Raw genomic sequence first — 19,277 nt, 5'->3', positions numbered from 1 at the left:
TGCTATAGGAGTGCATAGCCTTGGCCCATGGCTCTGTTAACAGAAGACGAGAGCATCAGCCACCCCTTGAAACAGTGGTTTTATTATTATTTTTTACAGTAGTGATGCGCTCCCCTCCCAATTAACATAATGTTATAGGCCACCCCAATCTCTGCTGAGTGGTGCGAGATTCCAGTGGTCTTGGCACTCAACCAGGGTTTATGTTTCCTTTGGAAAAATGAGGCACGGCAGAGACTGAAGTGTCTTTATGAAATATGGTTTATTCACACATGAGCCTACTGTGGAGAGAGTTCAGAGCATTCACATCTCAAGAAGGCCTTGCTTCCTTTAGGAGTGTGGCCCTGGATTCCAGGGTCTCTGTGTCTCTTCCCCAGCTTCTCTTAGCTAGCCTAGATGGAGTTCTGTCCATTTCCTGCTTCTTCTTCCCGGAACTTCTTCCAAACGCAAATCCCCCTTTTGTTTACATCATCACCTACTGTCACTCTGGCAACCCCTGTTTACCAAGCCTGATGCAAAATAGCACTTTCCCCTGTTGTTTACCACAGGCAAACTGTAATCCTACACCAAAGCTGCTGGCCTTTTGTGTTACTAGTTAAGACCAGGGCCCAGGGAGGCTTCACCCATTTAGCTGTCTCACACTGAATCCCTCAGTGGCCCAATCTGCTTTCCTTTTGTTAGGCAAATCACTCAACCACTATTGGTGATTACCTCATGAGGAAGCTGGTCAAAGTTGTTAGCATAAGCTTAATCAGCGCTTTTTTCTAAAAAAATGTTTAGGGCTACTCTCATTTTGACTCAAGAAAATCACCATTTTATAGTTCAAATCAGAATAAATAAATAGAGTAATTGGACAAAAGTACAAAGATTCACAAAATGTTTAGGGGTATGCGTCCCCTCAGAAAAAAAAGCACTGAGCTTAATCAATGGGTTTCAGTATTTGGCACAGTTTTAACCAAACTTTGATTCATTCTAACTTTTACTAAAATTTATTAATTTAACTAATGCCCATGCACCCACGACTCTGGGACCCAGACATGTAACAACATGTCCTCTGACCAGCTGAAACAGAATGATAACCACACTTTCCAAGCGACAAGATTCATGTAGCTTTCTTGTTCTATCAAAAACACACTGTTACATTTTTTTCTGGTCAGGGCCCCATGCAAAGCTGAACTAAATATATTCCTCATTTTAAAATAAGTCAATTGCTTAAATAATCCAAAGTAGTAAAGGAAAAAAAATCCCAAACAAATCCTAATAATAGCAGAGGCTCACAGCCACTTGCAAGCAGCTCCTAACATTGCTATTCATGGAGCACATGTCACATCTAAGATGACGTTGTTTTTTTTAAATTTCTCTAGAAGCCATAAAACCAGGTCAGTGTGGACTGGCATTCTTTTGAGCATTTAATTTGCTGGAAGAAGGGAGGAAGGAATGTTTGAAGCCTTCAAATATGTAAAGGTCAATTTTGGGAAAGTATTCTGGGGTAATTGAGAGACACTGACGCTGCTTTTTACACCTGACCCCACCCACCACTGTCGCTAAATAGCTATTTCAGTAATTTTGCATGAAGGTTCCTTACACTGCATCTTAAGATTGTTATTACAAAGAGCGGTGTTTCAAATACAGCATTTTTCTTAAGTGGAGGCTGCCTGGGATAACATGAAAGATGGTAAGAGTTTAGTCTTCAAAGTTTGCAGAGACTCCCAGCTTCTTTTATCTTATACCAAAGGGTGTGGACAAGAAAAAGCAGTTGAAGGCAAAGCAGAAAACGACATTTGTCTGATTCTTCTATAAACAAACTACAGGCAAGACAGGTCAGCTAATGTCTCAGCCAGAGGCCTGGGAAACTAATTACCGATCTCTTAGATAATCAGCTCACTTATCTGGGGTAGAACATGCATTGCCTAAAACACTTTCCTTTTGAACAAAATGATTATACAATGGTCTTGTTTCTTAACAGAAACCTTTGGAATCTTAAGTTTTATGTCAAGGAAGCATAACATTTTTTTCCTGGCCAGATTTGGTGTCCCCCAACCTCAGAGGGTGACTTATTAAATTTATATATTGCTCTTCCTCTAAGGACTTTGACAAGTGTTTGCGGCCTGCCCACCTGTCAATCAACTGACATCCCAATGATGTCAAGTGACTTATTTTTCCTTTATATTGCAGCAAACATTGACCCATGAGACTAGACCTTCCAAGTGTACCTGCAGTCATGAGCTGTTTAAGGCTTTGTAGGTCAAAACCAGCACTTTGAATTGGGCTCAGAAACTACTTGGCAGTCAGTGCAGTCAGGGTCAGGGGAATATGCTCAAACCATCTTGCCCTGGTGAGCAACCTAGGTGCTGAATTCTGCATCAGTTGAAGTTTCCGAATTGTTTTCAGAGGCAGCCTCAAGCACAGCATAGTGCAATAATGTAACCTAGAGGTTACCAGAGCATAGCTAGCAGAAGTTAGGCTATTCCCTGTCCATTTGCAGCTGGGCCACCAGCTGAAGCTGATGGAGGGCACTCCATGCCACTGAGGCCACCTGAGCCTCAGGTGACAGCAGCAGTACCCCCAGGCTGTGTACCTGCTCCTTCAGAGGGAGTGTAACCCTGTCAAATACTTTCCCCACCTAAGCATAACCTGAGTATATATGTAAATAAAATAGAAAGTATAGACTGGAATACTATTGCATGATGCCAGAGTTAAGAGACGTCCACCTTGATATACAGCCCACCTAATGCAGTTAGGATAACAGAAGATCAAAATCGCAACAGCTCTCTGCTTGGAATGCTCTCTCAGAATTTTCAGTTCAGTTACATGTCTACTTTGGTATAGTCTGGGTAAAGCAGGCCCTCCAGATGTTTTGAGGCTACAATTCCCATCATCCCTGACCACTGGTCCTGCTAGCTAGGAATGATGGGAGTTGTAGGCCAAAAACATCTGGAGGGCCGAGGTTGAGGAAGCCTGGGGTAAAACATGAGGATGAATGTGTTTTACCAAAGGCTACAGGAAAAAGATGAGGGTTCAAAGGAAGCTTTAAGAGCTGGGAACAAGATGGCAAGGAGGGACTGAGAAAACACTGCATATACCCCAGTTCTCCAAGTAGTGAAAGTTCTGGGTTTCTAGCACTTCTGACTTTGGGTTTCCTTTGGAATCAAAAGACATGGTGAACTTCTGCGGGACCTTGCTCCCCCTGGCGACTCATTGACTGAGCTTGTTGAGGGCTGGAATACCCAGCTCCTGGCAGCCATCGATGAGATCGCACCTAAGCGCCCTCTGCGACCCCGCAGAAACCGGGCTCCCTGGTTTACCGAGGAGCTCCGGAAAATGAAGCGGGACCTCAGACGGCTAGAGCGAGTATGGCGGGGTGCCCGTGACGGAGCTTCAAGAACATCTTATAGGGTTTTTATGAAAACCTATGAGATGGCAGTGAAGGCCGCTAAGAAGTCCTACTTCTCGGCCTCCATTGCATCCGCTAGCTCTCGCCCGGCGCAATTATTTAGTATAATTCGGTCTTTAACATCCCTTGAAGGACAGCCAAATTTAAATAATAATTTGACACACAGCTGTGAGGCATTTGCGAGCTTCTTTGCGGAGAAGGTCCTGTTGCTCCGCCATGACCTCCCTGCCAATTTGGATACAATAAAGGAGCTGGAGGCCCCTCGACTGTCCTCGGGTCCAGTATTGGACCACTTTGACCGGATATCCCCAGCCGATGTGGACAGACTCCTCCGAGCTGGAAAGCCCACTACTTGTCCTCTCGACCCATGCCCGTCCTGGCTGATTAGAGCGTGTCCAGACGAGGTGCGGGCCCCCCTGGGGGATATCATCAATTTGTCCCTTGGCACCGGGACATTCCCAGGGGAACTGAAGGAGGCAGTGGTGCGCCCGCTCTTAAAGAAAACATCATTAGATCCCTTAGATCTATCCAATTACCGCCCGGTTTCGAATCTTCCATTCCTGGGTAAGGTGATTGAGAGAGCGGTTGCTGAACAGCTTGGTAGGTTTCTGGATGAAACATCGGCTCTGGATCCATTCCAGTCCGGCTTCCGCGCTGGTCATGGGACCGAGACGGCTCTGGTCGCCCTAACAGATGATCTCCGCAGGCAGCTGGATCAAGGCGGGTCGGGGCTGCTGATTCTTCTAGACCTGTCAGCAGCCTTCGACATGGTCGATCACGAACTCCTGGACCACCGCCTTGCCGACGTGGGGATCCAGGGCACAGTCCTTCAATGGCTGCGCTCGTTTCTCTCCGGTCGGGGACAGAGGGTGGCGCTTGGGGGGGAATTGTCATCCCGCCACTCCTTGGTGTGTGGAGTGCCCCAGGGTGCGATACTCTCCCCGATGCTTTTTAACATCTTTATGCGCCCCCTCGCCCAGCTTGTCCGGAGTTTTGGGCTGGGCTGCCATCAGTATGCTGATGACACCCAACTCTATCTGTTGATGGATGGCCACCCTGACTCGGCCCCAGACACACTGACCAGATGCTTGGAAGCTGTGGCTGGATGGTTACGTGGGAGCCGGTTGAAGTTAAATCCTTCGAAGACAGAGGTCCTCTGGCTGGGACGGGACGATATGGGATTGAGGGGGCAACTCCCATCTCTAGCGGGGGTGCAATTAGTGCCAGCACCGTCCGTTAAGAGTTTGGGTGTAATCTTCGACACCTCCCTCTCCATGGAGGCGCAGATTGCAGCTATAACAAAGGCGGCATTTTTTCATCTCCGCCAAGCTAAGCAGTTGGCTCCTTACCTCTCTCGCCCTGACCTAGCCACTGTGATCCATGCGACGGTCACCTCCAGACTGGATTATTGTAACTCGCTCTACGTGGGGCTGCCCTTCAGACTGACCCAGAAACTCCAGAGGGTGCAGAATGCTGCAGCGAGACTCCTTACAGGGTCTTCACTGCGAGATCACATTCATCCGGTGCTATACCAGCTGCACTGGCTCCCGGTGGAGTACAGGATCAGGTTTAAGGTGCTGGTTTTAACCTTTAAAGCCCTATACGGCCTAGGACCCTCGTACCTACGGGACCGCCTCTCCTGGTATGCCCCACAGAGAAACCTACGCTCGTCAAATAAAAACATCCTGAAGGTCCCAGGCCTCAGAGAGGTTAGGCTGGCCTCAACTAGAGCCAGGGCTTTTTCGGCTGCGGCTCCAATCTGGTGGAACGCTCTGTCACAAGAGACTAGGGCCCTGCGGGACCTGACATCTTTCCGCAGAGCCTGCAAGACAGAGTTGTTCCACCAGGCCTTTGGTCAGGTCCCAGCCTGACTCCCTCCTCTGGCAACCTGCACAGAATTTTGCTCAACGGTTGCCATTAATTTGACTTTAATTAATTTTTATAATGGAATGTTTTTAAAATGTTTGATTATTTGATTGTTTGATTATTTAATTGTTGTTAGCCGCCCTGAGCCCGGCTTCGGCTGGGGAGGGCGGGATATAAATAAAATTTATTATTATTATTATTATTTGTATTATTTACAACAGCCACCACATAGCTTTGTTTTTATAGGCATACATTCAGCCATCAATAATACAAAGGTTGCAGGTGCAAGGCCTATATTGCACAGCTGCATATGCCTGCATTGCACTAGATGATCCTCAGGGTCCCTTACAACTTAATGATTCTATGATCTATTCAATATTCCCAGCACTAATCAATCCCAAAGTTAACAGGTTAGCATATAATGTGGCTAATGTCAGGCAATTTTGCTAGGGTCGTGCAGGTTTGCATCTAAAGACAGTGTCTAATATTTCACAAGCACTTATCCTTACCACTGTAAGGAGAACTATTTAAGCTAGAGAAGCAATTCAAGATTTCAAAAACTTAATCAGTCTGTGATACCACCCAGTAAAGGAAATCTAGCAAACCACAAGCTGGTTATACTTGTGATGCTTGCCCATCTGTGCAATGCCATCTTTCAGAAATGTCATCCTCATGCAAGCTGATTCAATGCATGTGATAGTCTCTCCTCGCTGGAGGCAACTTGTCCCACTTTCTCATTCTTTTAAGTTAGTAGCTGTGTGGATAATTTACTGCCCACGTTTACTTTGATCAGATGATACAGCCAAAGGTTTTACGGGGCATTGCGTTTCCTGGACACCAATCTCAGAAGGTATTGGCAGGGCTAGGAAAGACAGCCAGTTCCTCTGCAGCCTGGAAGCAACACACAGGAAACTAGCGCAGAGGTAAGGGAAGGCATACACCCCTAGGCAGGGGGCAGGAGCCCGTAAAAGACATCTTGCTCAGTCACCCTTCCCCAAAAAACTTGTATTTATTGTGTGGTAAAACGACAGTCTAGAAAAGTTTCTTACGATTATGTCCTGCCCCCTTTTACAAGATTTTCCTTTTCTTCTAACCTAATTTATCTGAATATATTTTTTTAAGCTTCCAAAGAGCAATACATTAACCGATATTTCATTAGCCAACAGCACATTTGTATTGCACACAATAAGGCAAAAAGCATGGGAAATGCCTTTGGACATCTACTTGGTGTCCCAAAGCATTTAAGCAGACAGACCAAACAGGCTCGTGAAAGACATTAGGAAGCGCCTAAAGGGACGGATTTGCCAAGCGTTGTATCAGGAGCTGTGTAAAAGAGCAATGTGGTTAGTCATATGCGTCAAATCAATGGGTTTTTTTAACAGGAGATTTGGGGTAGGTTGAGGATATTTTGGGTTTTTGGATGAGAGGTTTTTAACTAGAGGTTAAGAAGTATTTCCTGCTCTGGATGGAACAACTTGGTTTATAACATGGCACCAGGGTGGCAGTGCCCAGCGGGCCTAATGAGGAGGCATGGCATTTTTTCCGTTTGGAGACACAGGATCACAAGATGCAACTAAAATTTTAATGTCTAGGAACAGCTATCTGCCAAACATTGCAAAACAAACAATGAATGGTGCTTTAAATGATACAAAAAACTAGCTGTGTCTTATTTTTAATCTTTACACAGGCAAACTACAGAATGGCCAGTAACATGTCCACCATTCTCTTGCTTGAGTCACCATATTTTTCCGTGTATAAGACACCCCCATGTATAAGACGACCCCTGATTTTTTAAACCCAGAATCAAGAAATTGAGTTGTTCAGCTTTTTTGGAGGGTGGGGGAGGTCACTTCCATCAATCACTCACCCGCATGCTCATCACTGCCAATTGCTTGCCACAGCCACTGCCGATCGCACACCTAGCCGCAGCTGGCAATCACCTGTCCAATTGTCGCAGTCACAGCCAATCGCCAGCAGGCCTTGCTGCAGCCACCAATCACCTGCCCAATTGCTGCTCCCAATCTCTTGCTTGCTGCTGCCATTAATCACATGTGCCCCCTCTGCATTCGCTATCCGTGTATAAGACGACACCCAATTTTTGCCTAATTTTTTTTTAGCAAAAAGCACCATCTTATACACGGAAAAATACAGTATCTTTCGGATTGTAAGCTTCTTGAAAGCAGGGGCCTATCTCTTTTTGTAAGGTGCCCTACACTGATGGTATTGTACAAATAATAGGCTTTATAATTATGATCAACACCCACCCAGAAAACTATGTCCCCACTGTGGAAGGATGTATGGATTCAGAATTGGCCTCCACAGTCACTTACAGACTCACCTTTAAAACCACGTTTATGGAAGACAATCTTACTCGGCTACGAGTGATTGCCGAAGATTAATCAGGGATGAAATTACAACATTCCTAAAAAGGAGTTTAAACGTGCATGACAACACATACCGGTATATGTTTTGTAAGTTGCATATTGTGATGTGTTGGTCACAAGAACTGTTGCATGTAAATAATGTTTTAGGTAACATCTTGTCACGTTTTCTTAATGCTAATAAACTCAAAGAAGAGAATAAAGTTCAAACAGACACATATATGTATCTTGTCATTTGGTTAGGTGGGGAAAGTAAGTGTTTTTGTAACCAACATAGCACAAAGCCGAGACTAGTTTTATTGTCTTTAGCTCATCTGATTTTATTCCTATTCTCAGTTTATCAGTTTATCAAATGATAAAGCAAAACTATCAATGCAACAAAAGGTCATTAAGCTATTATCTATTTCCTTGGAGAGGCCTTTAATGGAAGATTAAGGGAAAAAATAAATAAATTCTGAGTCATCTTGCATATCCTGCTTCTGGTTGTTTTACTCAGGTTTAAAATGTCATTTTGAAAAACAGTTGCCAGATAATGAAACTTTGGGAAATTCTCTTTTAAATGATATACAACATATTAAATATATGTGAAAATGAAAAATGGAATTACTTGGATATAAAATAGGCACCATGACATACTGCAAGCCACATTTTGCACTGTATAGTTTAGTTTTCTCTGCTTCAGCAAATATCAGAACCCACTTTTTCATGTGTGGCTGCTACACAGAGCATCTGTCAGAGTACCTCTGGACTGCAGAGTCTTGCAGATCCATGCAATCAGGCTCAATATAGTTTTCAATATTCACCGGAAGCCTCTCATTAATTTTAAGTAAGCTAACAATGAAGACTGTCTTAAGGGATATGTCACTACATTCCCCCCGATATTGCATTATCCAAAAAATGACTATTCCCCACAATCTTATGGTTTGTAAATATGAACATAGGACTTCTGCCATGTTAAAAGCTTGCATCCCTATTGTCTGAGTGGTGAGAACTCCAGACCTGCAAGTTTACCAAGCCTTTGGGCTTTCTTCTTTTTTTTTTTTTTTGAATGAGATCACTTGTGCAGGGCTTCCACTGACTGGACTTATTTGTTGAATCCTGCCCTATGACCAAGTGACCGGTGTGCCTTCTCAATCTGCTATCTACATGCAACTGATGGACAACTTCTCCAAGCCCCTTCTTTGTGCTCTTTTATCTTTCAATCAGACAATCCTTCAAACAGCGCATCCCTTCGAAAGAGATCTCTCTTCTGTAAAGTAGGGCAGAGGTCCACTCTCATGGGTAGCCCAGGTTCTGGGTATGAGGTTGGATTTCTATGAATGTCTATAATTTTATTTTTGTCTACAGCCACACATTTCCCCCAAGCCACACTCATGCTGGCAGACATTATTCAGCAGAGGCCAAAGCACATATGCCTGTGCTCTTCAAACACACACTTCCCTTGGTGACAAAGCTGAATGGATTTGGCAAGATTACAGAGTTATATCTGTTTCCATGACAGTTGTCCATGGTGACTGGGGAAATGCAAGCACTGACTCATGCCTCTTTGTGGTGTGTTCACTTAAGAGAACAATCCCCCCTGACAACAAGTGCATTTTTGTGTTAGACCTCCTCGTTAGAAAGCTTTAGTCAATAAAAGCCCTATTGCTAATCAAATACTTCTGAAGTACTTACGTGAGCAGTTATTTTGAGAAACAAAATTCCACCTGCAAACGTGGTTTGAGAGCATTGGGAAATAATCTATCAAGCTGACCGCCAGATGTCATCAAAACATAAGGCTGCAAGACAGCATTTGGCCCAGCCAGGTTCCTATTCTTTGACAGCAAACTACACACTGTTTGCAAAATTAAAAGGAATGGAGACAAATCTGAGTTTTGCAGCCTTGGCAGCTGAACAGACGGATGCTAACTGTGCAACTGTGTTTGTTGGCCTTGGGCCAATATTTGCAAATGGCGTTGGCTGGTTTTTCACACCCCAACCAATGCAAGTAGATGGCCCAAGGAAGGCAGAGTGATATTTGGAGCCAATTATCAAGCAGGAAAAAAACCACAAAATGCAAACACTGGAAATGTGGTGCAATGATACCATCACATGTAGTATCATAATGCTTTATTATATGGGCTGGTTTTCCTACACTTACACTAAGCAGCACCTGGCTGCTTTGGAGATGGTACATGTTCAGCCTTTGCTGAAGGGGCTGCAGAGCTTGGTTTGCTCTTTCATTTGTGTCCAAGTCGAGATACACCTGAAAGCTGAAATAGGTAATTTCTCTTTCTCAACTCTAGCTCAGTGGTAGAGCATCTGCTTTGCATGCAGACAGTCCCAGGTTCAATCCCCAGTGTCTCTAGCTAAAACCCCAGAGAGCTAGTGGCAATCTGTGTGGAGTAGACAAAAAACACTGAGATAGATGGAGCAATGGTCTGAGTCCGTATAAGGCAGCTTCCTATGCGCTACCTATTTTTATCTCTCTGCAGATGAGGATTTTTAATGTTTGATTTTTCACACCAACTGACTACACCCACATCTTCTGTTTAGTTACTTTTCCTTCTTCCCCCTTTTCTCCTTTATTAGGTACGGTGTATTCCTTTTCCTCTTGAAAGAGTATTGGTCTAGAGTAGGAGTGAGCCGCAAAGAGTTGGTTGCCTCTCAGCCAGGTTGCATTCTCCTAAAACCAATTAAAGCTGCCTGAGATTAGTCCTGCATTCCTGTATTCCTATGGGAGAAAAACCCTGGCATCTGCCTAAGAGATAAGGTCTCGCAAGGAATGCTGTGGGCCTTATGAATGTCTAAGGGGCACCAAGGCTAGTGCTTGTTAGAAAGTCATGTCCTTTGACCTGACAACCCTTTCTCTTAATCCTTGGCTAATTTAGGGCCACTTGGGGCTGTAAAAGGAGTATACAGCACATGTTCAAAGGCACTCTCACTTCCTTATTCATCATTATCAACCTTGAATCTACATATAAAACACCTTTTTTGTATTTTTTTACTTACCCAAACTATAGGCCAGGTGGAATTTTTATGAGGGCAGTTTCTTTGTGAGGAGGAGAGGGGCTTGAAGACTTATGATGTGCTGTTTGTTCAGAGTAGTCAAGAGTGTGTTTTTAGATAAATAATACATTGCTGTGGTACACTCAGCATGTAGTGTGCGATTGCAAAAAGATGGACACTGTTTAGATTAAGGACATATGAGATCCTTGGAAGCTCTGTGGATAGTTCAGCAATAATCCCTGGAATCAGCTGCAGCTAGTCACCCAAGAATGACACCGCTCAGATGTTCAAGGCCAGGAATGGAAGTCAGTCTGGCTATGTGGAACTAGTGGGGAATGAATTGGAGGAGACACCTAAAAGAATGTGTTAGAGGAAGGGCTGTAGCTCCATAGGAGAGCATCTGCTATTGAATTTTGGGGTTCAATCTCCATGGTCTCCAGATAGGAATGGAAGAGAAGCCGGTCTGGTATCCTTAGAGAGCTGTTGCGGGTCAGTGTAGACAATATTGAACAAGACAGCTTCCCATGTCCAGGCAAGGAGACCAACAGAACGGGGAGGAGGAAGGGGTGAGTAGCAGTCAGGAGAAAGCCAAGAAAAACACAGCATAATCAACCTCTCTGGAGAGGTCTCTGGCTGGGGATAGTGGCCAGAAAAGAGGAGCCCTGCTGGATCAGGCCAATGACCCATCTAGTCCAGCATCATCACAATGGAACTGAGTCTCCCCAAGGGCATAGCTCTGCTTTCTCCTCAATTGCTACTAGACATGATGGGGGGAAAAGACACCCTTGCAGCACTGGATCTGCCAGGGAATCATGCAAAGCCACTTGTAACCTGAGCAACAATTCCATCTATACACCACTGCACACAGTACAGGACTTCTCATTCATTTTTATTCAGTAGGTACACATGCATAGGTTTCCCTCTGTGTGTGTGTGGGGGGGGCTGGCTAGTCCTTCCATTGAGGTAAGAGATGATGCTCTTGTGGGCAGTGGAGCTCACACGCCAAAGCTTCTGCATCTACATCCACAAGGAGTCACTGCATTGCAGGAAAAGAGACAGGTCTGCTTGACGTTCTTTCTGTAGAGAAACAAAGACATAAAAGAAGGTGAGAAGAATTCAGAAGGGCGGCCAGAAGTAGCCACATTATTTTTTATTGTTGATACTGTCTAAATGTATAATGTCCATACCGTCATACTCACTGCCATGTAAGTACATCAGTCACAGGCAATACTAACTAAACATGCTCATTACCAGCAAGGAGAACGAACAGTCAGAGTTGTATTGCAGATTTCTTTGGAATGCCTCAGGGGAAGCAATTCATAAATAAATAAATAAATAAATATGCAAATAAATAATAATTATTTGCACCATTGTTGAATAATTTCATAAGAACAGCCCTGCTATAACAGACTAAAGGTCCATCAGCATTATGTTCTCACACTGGTCAACCAGATGCCTATAGGAAGCCCACAAGTAGCACCTGAGTACAACGACACTGGATCTGCCAGGTAATCATGCAAAGCTACTGTTAACCTGAGCAACAATTCCATCTATATACCGCTGCACAGAGAACAGGGCTTCTCATTCATTTTTACGCAGTAGGTACACATGCATGGGGGATGCGGGTGGTGCTGTGGGTTAAACCACAGAGCCTAGGACCCATTTGTGGTTCCCATCAACCAGTATTCAAAAGCAAAGTAACTCTGGTGTTAGAGATGACTGGCACCTGTCTGTCTCTGGAGACAATGAAAGAGTTCACCTTCAGGGGTAAAGTCAAACCATTTGAGAGTTACAGCACCTGCTGTGGCTGTAGAGACCGATGCAGGAGAGACATGTTTTAATACACCTGGGGCAGATGGAGATGTCTAGTTTTGCTGCTGCAGATGCACCATGGCATTCTTTTTTCTGCAGTCCTCCCACAATCATCCCTCCTCTGGTCACTGCAGTCGTTTGCAAGGGATTCCCACATTTGCAGACATCTTTGTAACACAGAGTTGGTCTGCCAACAGGCCTGGTGCCTGAAGCCAGCTCCCCATAGTCCTTGGAGATCCCGCCATCTTCCATTCTGCGGACATGACCAAGACAGTGTAGATATTGCTGAAATAGGAGTGCGAACATGCTGGGAATGTGGGCTTGGGAGAGCACATCTTTGTTTGAAACTCTGTCCTGCCATGTGATGCCCAAAATCTTCCTGACGCAGCACATATGGAAAGCTCCTGGCAAGTTTAAGTTGCCCAGGGAAAGGGGAAAAACTTTTCTTGAGCAGTCTAGTCACTCTTTTCTGAGCCTTTTCCAGCTCTACAGTTTTCTTTGGGTACATCTGGTTTGGTAGGGAATAAGAGTCTGTGGTGAATTTATTCTGTTCTACTAATAAATTTGTGGATGTTTATTCAAAACCTGCAAAGGAGTCCAAATCATTTTGTGTGTTTTTTTAAGTAGTTTGTAAAAATATATGATAGACAAGGTAATGATATGTACAATTTTTAATATGCAGAGAAGAGGAATGTGTAAACAAACCAGAGAGGGGAGCTGAGGGAAGTCTTTGTGGGGGGAAGAGAGAGGGATGGGGGGAACAAAAAGGGGGAAAATAATGTAATGGATTATTTGGATTGATAATTTGTTTTGTTGAAACTGTTAATAATAATAATAATAATAATAATAATAATAATAATAATAATAATAATAGGGTCTGTGGTGCATTTGGGTGGAGGTGATTCTGGCCTTCCATTTGTGGTGTCTAATGGCCATCCCCTATTAGAAATCAGACATGTTTAAAACATTCCAAATGATAGCAAGGATTAACTGAAGAAACTTCTCCCTCCAAAGAAGTCTACGTGTCCCTCTGGCTAAAGCAGCTCTCACACGTAGACTGTGATAAGAGACAGGGGCTTACACTGGTTTGTTTACACCAAGATCTAAGGTCAGCTTTAGATAACTTTGCTGAAAATGAAATAGCATGGGTTAAGGGGGTCTGGTCAGGAAGAGAGATGCTAACTCTGCTCAGCCTGTAAACCTTGCGTGCCAAGACCCCGTGACCCCCCTCCTGCTCCCTAGGGAAATGAATAATGACACAGAACAAAGCATATATGTGGATTCTCTTTATTTATCACTCTCCTAAAATCATAGCAAAACTATTCTCTCTCTCTCTCTCTCTCTCTCTCACACACACACACACACACACACACACACATATACACACTGATAGAACCCTTCTGAAATAAATAAATACTGTAATATAGTTTATACATTTTTTCCTTAAAATTAGGCACGAGAAACAACAGGGATTACAAGGAGAACATGGTTCAAACTGCACCAGTGAGCCATATGGGCAATGTAATAACTATGGAATTGGGAGCAGAGATCACGCTTTAGAGAAAAGCTAAAGGTAGAGGGAATAACAAAATTATAATTTGCACCCCCCCCAAAAAAAAATATAGCCTACAACATTAGAAAGGTTGAGGGTGGGCTCTGTATAAAAGAGCAGATTAAAACATACAGAATGAAAAGTTGACAATTAAAAACAAGAGCTCCAGCAAATGAACTTGTTTATCTCCCACTGAAGTCAAGGAACTTCTTTGTGCTTCACTGTGCCACATTGTTTGGAGTGACACCTCAGCTTTTGTAGGTATAATGGAAAGAGATGGGATGAACCCTTGAGGGAGAATAGCAATGGTATGGCTCTTTCAGGCCTAGCAGGCCAGATTTTCATAATTATGTCAGGTGACTGACATGCAGGTGGTCCTGCCCACCTGCCAAAATTGTCCCATGGATGTGGTAGGAGATAGTGAACAAGTAGGATTAAAGACCCCACATTTGAATCCTGCTTTCTGCAGGGGTCTGGTGCATGAGAGAGTTTCCTGTGAGGATGTCTCTTATACACTCATACCAAACAAGATTAAGGTCCCTGCACTTCAGCAGATGTTCAGGGTGTTCAATCCTGCAGGCTTCAGGTAAGTTAAAGAGTTCCTCAAAACCACACACCCAAAACCTGCAGGTGTGTGTGGAACTCAGTCTCGCTTTCTACAGGAATCAGCTGTGTGAGCAGCCAGTCCAGCTGCATCTCTACCTGCCCCACAGGTGACATTACCTATACGACATCAGGTGTGGGTCAGGTGGGCATGGTTTGGGGAAAATGGACTGGTGAACCAAATAGGGAAGAATGGTGGGCCAGACGTTTTCCACCCCTGCATTTTAAAGGTAAAGGGACCCCTGACCATTAGGTCCAGTCGTGACTGACTCTCGGGTTGCGGTGCTCATCTCGCTTTATTGGCCGAGGGAGCCGGCGTACAGCTTCCGGGTCATGTGGCCAGCATGACTAAGCCGCTTCTGGCAAACCATAGCAGCGCATGGAAACGCCATTTACCTTCCCGCCGGAGCGGTATCTATTTATCTACTTGCACTTTGAGGTGCTTTCGAACTGCTAGGTTGGCAGGAGCAGGGACCGAGCAATGGGAGCTCACCCCATCGCGGGGATTCGAACCGCCAACCTTCTGATCGGCAAGTCCTAGGCTCTGTGATTTAACCCACAGCGCCACCCGCATCCCCTGCATTTTGGAGTCCAGCTAATCTCTGTTCCTTTTCTGCATGCCCCCACTACAACCAAGTTTCTTTTATTGTGCAGGTGACGTTTTGCCACCCTGATTCTTTTATGTTCTTGTGATGTGCTGCTCTGCCAGCATAATGGGATTAGGGATCACTTTTGTGGTGCACAGTGAAAAGGTTTGCACTATTAGATACTGTGCTACATCAGCAGTATACTTTTTGAAATGTTGAAAGATTTGTGAGATAGCATACAATTTAACAAATCAAAATGATAGAAAAAATACAATATTTGATATTTTAATTTCCCATTTATCATAGCAAACATAAAAAACTAATAACCTTAGAAATGCATGCCTTTAGGACTCAACCTCACTGATCAAATTTCAGTTGATTAATCTATCAATAATTAAGTCTTAGCAGATTTGGTCGCTTCTTCCATGTATGAAAGAGACACAGAAATGTTTCACTTTACTAAATTTATGAAGGCAGAGTTACTTTCATAAGTGGGATGCAGGTGATTTGAAACAGGTAAATTCTATTGCCATGAAGACTCAAATAGGTAGTTCTTTTCTAGTTTTTTAAGATGATGCTCAGATTTGTGGGCCTCCGGGCTTTCTCTTATGAGAGAGTCATTCGGTCCAAGATGATTACTAGAACGACAAAGAATTACTAATTGAATATATGGAGACTTAACATACCCTGTCTCAAGGAAATGAAAAGAGTGTAATGGTTTTGTTTTTTTGCTTTTGGAGCAAAAAATATGTATGCCTAATGAATTCAAAGAATATGTGGCCTCCAAAGGATTAGCTAGAAGATTGTCATTTCAAGGACAAAGGAAATCTTAGTGGAAACAGAGTGATTCAAACAAAACTACTGAACCGTCGCTGGAGAGTCCTGAGAAGCCCTGTGCATACTTACAGGTCACAGGATCATTTATTGACTATTACACCTTCCTCCAAACAGAGATTTCATTTCAGACTTGATTTCATCAGCCACGGTCCTTGAACTGTGCTTCTGTCAATATAAACAACCCTTTAAACTGTTAATTTTTGCTCACTGGAAAACCTTTCAGGGAATTCTTACTTTTAAAGAATAACAACCATTTGAAGACTTTATGTTTCACTACATTTTTTTATAATAATTTTTATTAGTTTTCAATTACAATCCAATAATAGCCTCATTATAACATTACCGATTTAAGTTAAAGTTAAAGGACCCCTGGACGGTTAAGAAGAAGAAGAGTTTGGATTTTATATCCCGCTTTATCACTACCCGAAGGAGTCTCAAAGCGGCTAACGTTCTCCTTTCCCTTCCTCCCCCACAACAAACACTCTGTGAGGTGAGTGGGGCTGAGAGACTTCAAAGAAGTGTGACTGGCCCAAGGTCACCCAGCAGCTGCATGTGGAGGAGCGGAGACGCGAACCTGGTTCCCCAGATTACGAGACTACCGCTCTTAACCACTACACCACACTGGCTCCCAGTCAAAGGTGACTACGGATTTGTGGTGCTCATCTCACAAATTGTTCAAATACCAAATTATATAAAGTGGCACCCCGCATGCTAGAGTTGATCGCTTGATGATTTTCTTTATTTCTGCGTTCCAAAATATTATTAATTTCAATTACATTCCGGTCATAATAATAATCCCTTATACAACATCTGCAAAATTAATAACTTCTATTCATGTTGACACATTAAATGATTTATATATATAAAAAGTTCAGGGTGTCAGGAATTTTACTTTTTGAAATATGGCAACCCTATTTTTTATTATAATGTATTATATTTGTATACTAACCTGCATCTGTAGATCTCAAGCCCATACACAACATGACATTACAATATAAAAGTCACAAAATACATAGTAAAAAATAAGAACAAACCAATAAGACACCCCCCCCAGCACATTTATGTTAACCTTGTCTTGAAGAAATCCTTGATGCTTGTGGATGTTCATACGCTCTTACTTTATATCCTCGTGTCTTGGGAACTAGCAGATGGACAACAAAAGTGAGGTCTGTGAGACCTTGTGGTAGCTAAGAAATGTTTGCTGCAAAGCTGGAAGGTCAAACACCCATGATCCACAACTCAGTTGTCTGAAGATCTCACTGTGCTTTCTACCTTTAAAAGCAAAAAAAAAAAAAAAAAAAAAAAGGAATCAATCTTGATTAATTACTTATTTAGACAGATGGACTGCTTATATTCATCTATGCATTTAAATCGGGATTGATGGGATATTTTCATTGTGAGGGTCAGCGGGCAATGTTTTTACTTCCTCCCTCACTTCCCTTTCTTCTATTTACAAATATAATTTCTTAAAATAAACAGATATTAAGGATATTTTGGATACTTTTTTTTGCCATAAATCACTCACTCATTCATTCATTGATTCACTTATTCAACACCCCATCCTTCAGATTAAAAAAAACTAGCTTACAGCAACATTCAAAAACAAATGAAAACATAAAATAAATAACAATATAAATAACAATTTAACTTACACAGTACAGCTCAGATCAAATGAATATGGTATCCCAACAATGCAGACAGATTGAAAGGCCTGTACAAATAGATGAGATTTGAGACTTGGGATCAGGTGACCTTCTGCCAAAGGGTGTTCTGGAAACCCAGTGCTGCCTACCTCTACGTCAACAACAGCAAAAAGTAAACTCACATTAGTTTATTGTAATGTGTAAATTCAATTAATTTGTATGTAATTTATAGAGCATTGATTCCATGACTACATGTAGTTGTGTTGTTTTGCCTTCACAAAAACCCTGTGATGTTGGTCAAGCTGAGGCTATCCACCATGGGTAGGAAAAAACAATCACCTTGAAGATATCTGGTTGTATGAATCCACCCAAATAAAATATTAAACACCATGTCATTGACCATTCTGTCTTTCCTTTTATGCATGCTGAGGCAGGGATTGTAAAAAAAAAAAAAAAAGTGCATTTGGCATGGGGGTGAGGGGCTAGGACCTAGGCGATTCTCAGCCGGGAATGTTTCCAGTAAGTAATTGAATATGGTAATCTAATTTACAGCCACTCAGGCACCGCTTTGCACAAATTAGGCAGTATTATACCACTGTTAATGAGATTTCCACCCTCCCTATCATTCTTTGTTACAGCAGCAGCATCATAATCAAACTGAAATCAAATGACTTCCCTGAAGTCAAAGTGATTGCATAGACAGCAGGCCCCTATGGGCAACTTATTAGCATTCGGTGTTGTATTTCACATTTTCACAAGTTTCAGGTTGGCCATTCTCTTTATGAGGGAGAGAAAAATAAGAGTAGCCCAGATTTATTTTATTTACAAATGTACAAGTTGGAGGAAGGTGAGGAAGGCACACAGAAAGGCCCAAATCACATGATTATTGTAAACCATTATCATGAACCTAGGAATGAGTTTTGAGGCGAAGTGCTTGTCCCCTGTTCCATCATTCCCTTGCTTTGGCATGAGGATTCTGGCTTGTATTAAGCTAATAGTTCCACAGTTCAGGCATAATGGGGACCTCTAAGAACATAGACAGCTGCCTCAGGACCCATCTGTGATACACATTTAAAGTAGTATCATACCACTTTCACGACTTCCCCAAGGATTGTGGGAACTGATAGACTACATGGAACTGGCAGAAATGACCGGCAGAATTCGAGACCAGGGAGAAGATCAGGTGGAAGAAGATTGGAAGAAATTTAAGGATTATTTACAGAAATATTGTAAAATTAATGAATGTTAGAACGATGCTGGATTTTGATTAAGGGGCTTTCTGTAAAGAACGATGAAGTAAATGGAAAAAATAGTGTAAAAGAGAGGGAAGGGTAAAGCAAAAATATTAAGATAAGAAGTGAGATGAAAGTAAAAGAGGGAAAGGATTTGCTGATCGAACAATGGAAATGGAATACAAAGGAGGGAGGTACGGGGAAGTCCAGGAAAAAGCTAATGCAAGATCTATTTTGAAAAGCGAAGTTGCTTTTAACCGTTGTTATATTATGTGTTAATTTTTTGTTATGTGTTAAGGTGTTTTTTCTTTATTGTATTTTTGTTGTTGTTGTCTTGTTGTTTCTTTGTCATGTTTGGCTTATATTATACTATGAAAACTTAATA

Source organism: Podarcis tiliguerta, assembly GCF_965153285.1.
Source record: "Podarcis tiliguerta genome assembly, chromosome: 3".
Classification (NCBI taxonomy): Eukaryota; Metazoa; Chordata; class Lepidosauria; order Squamata; family Lacertidae; genus Podarcis; species Podarcis tiliguerta.
Note: the sequence above shows the minus strand (reverse complement) of the source record.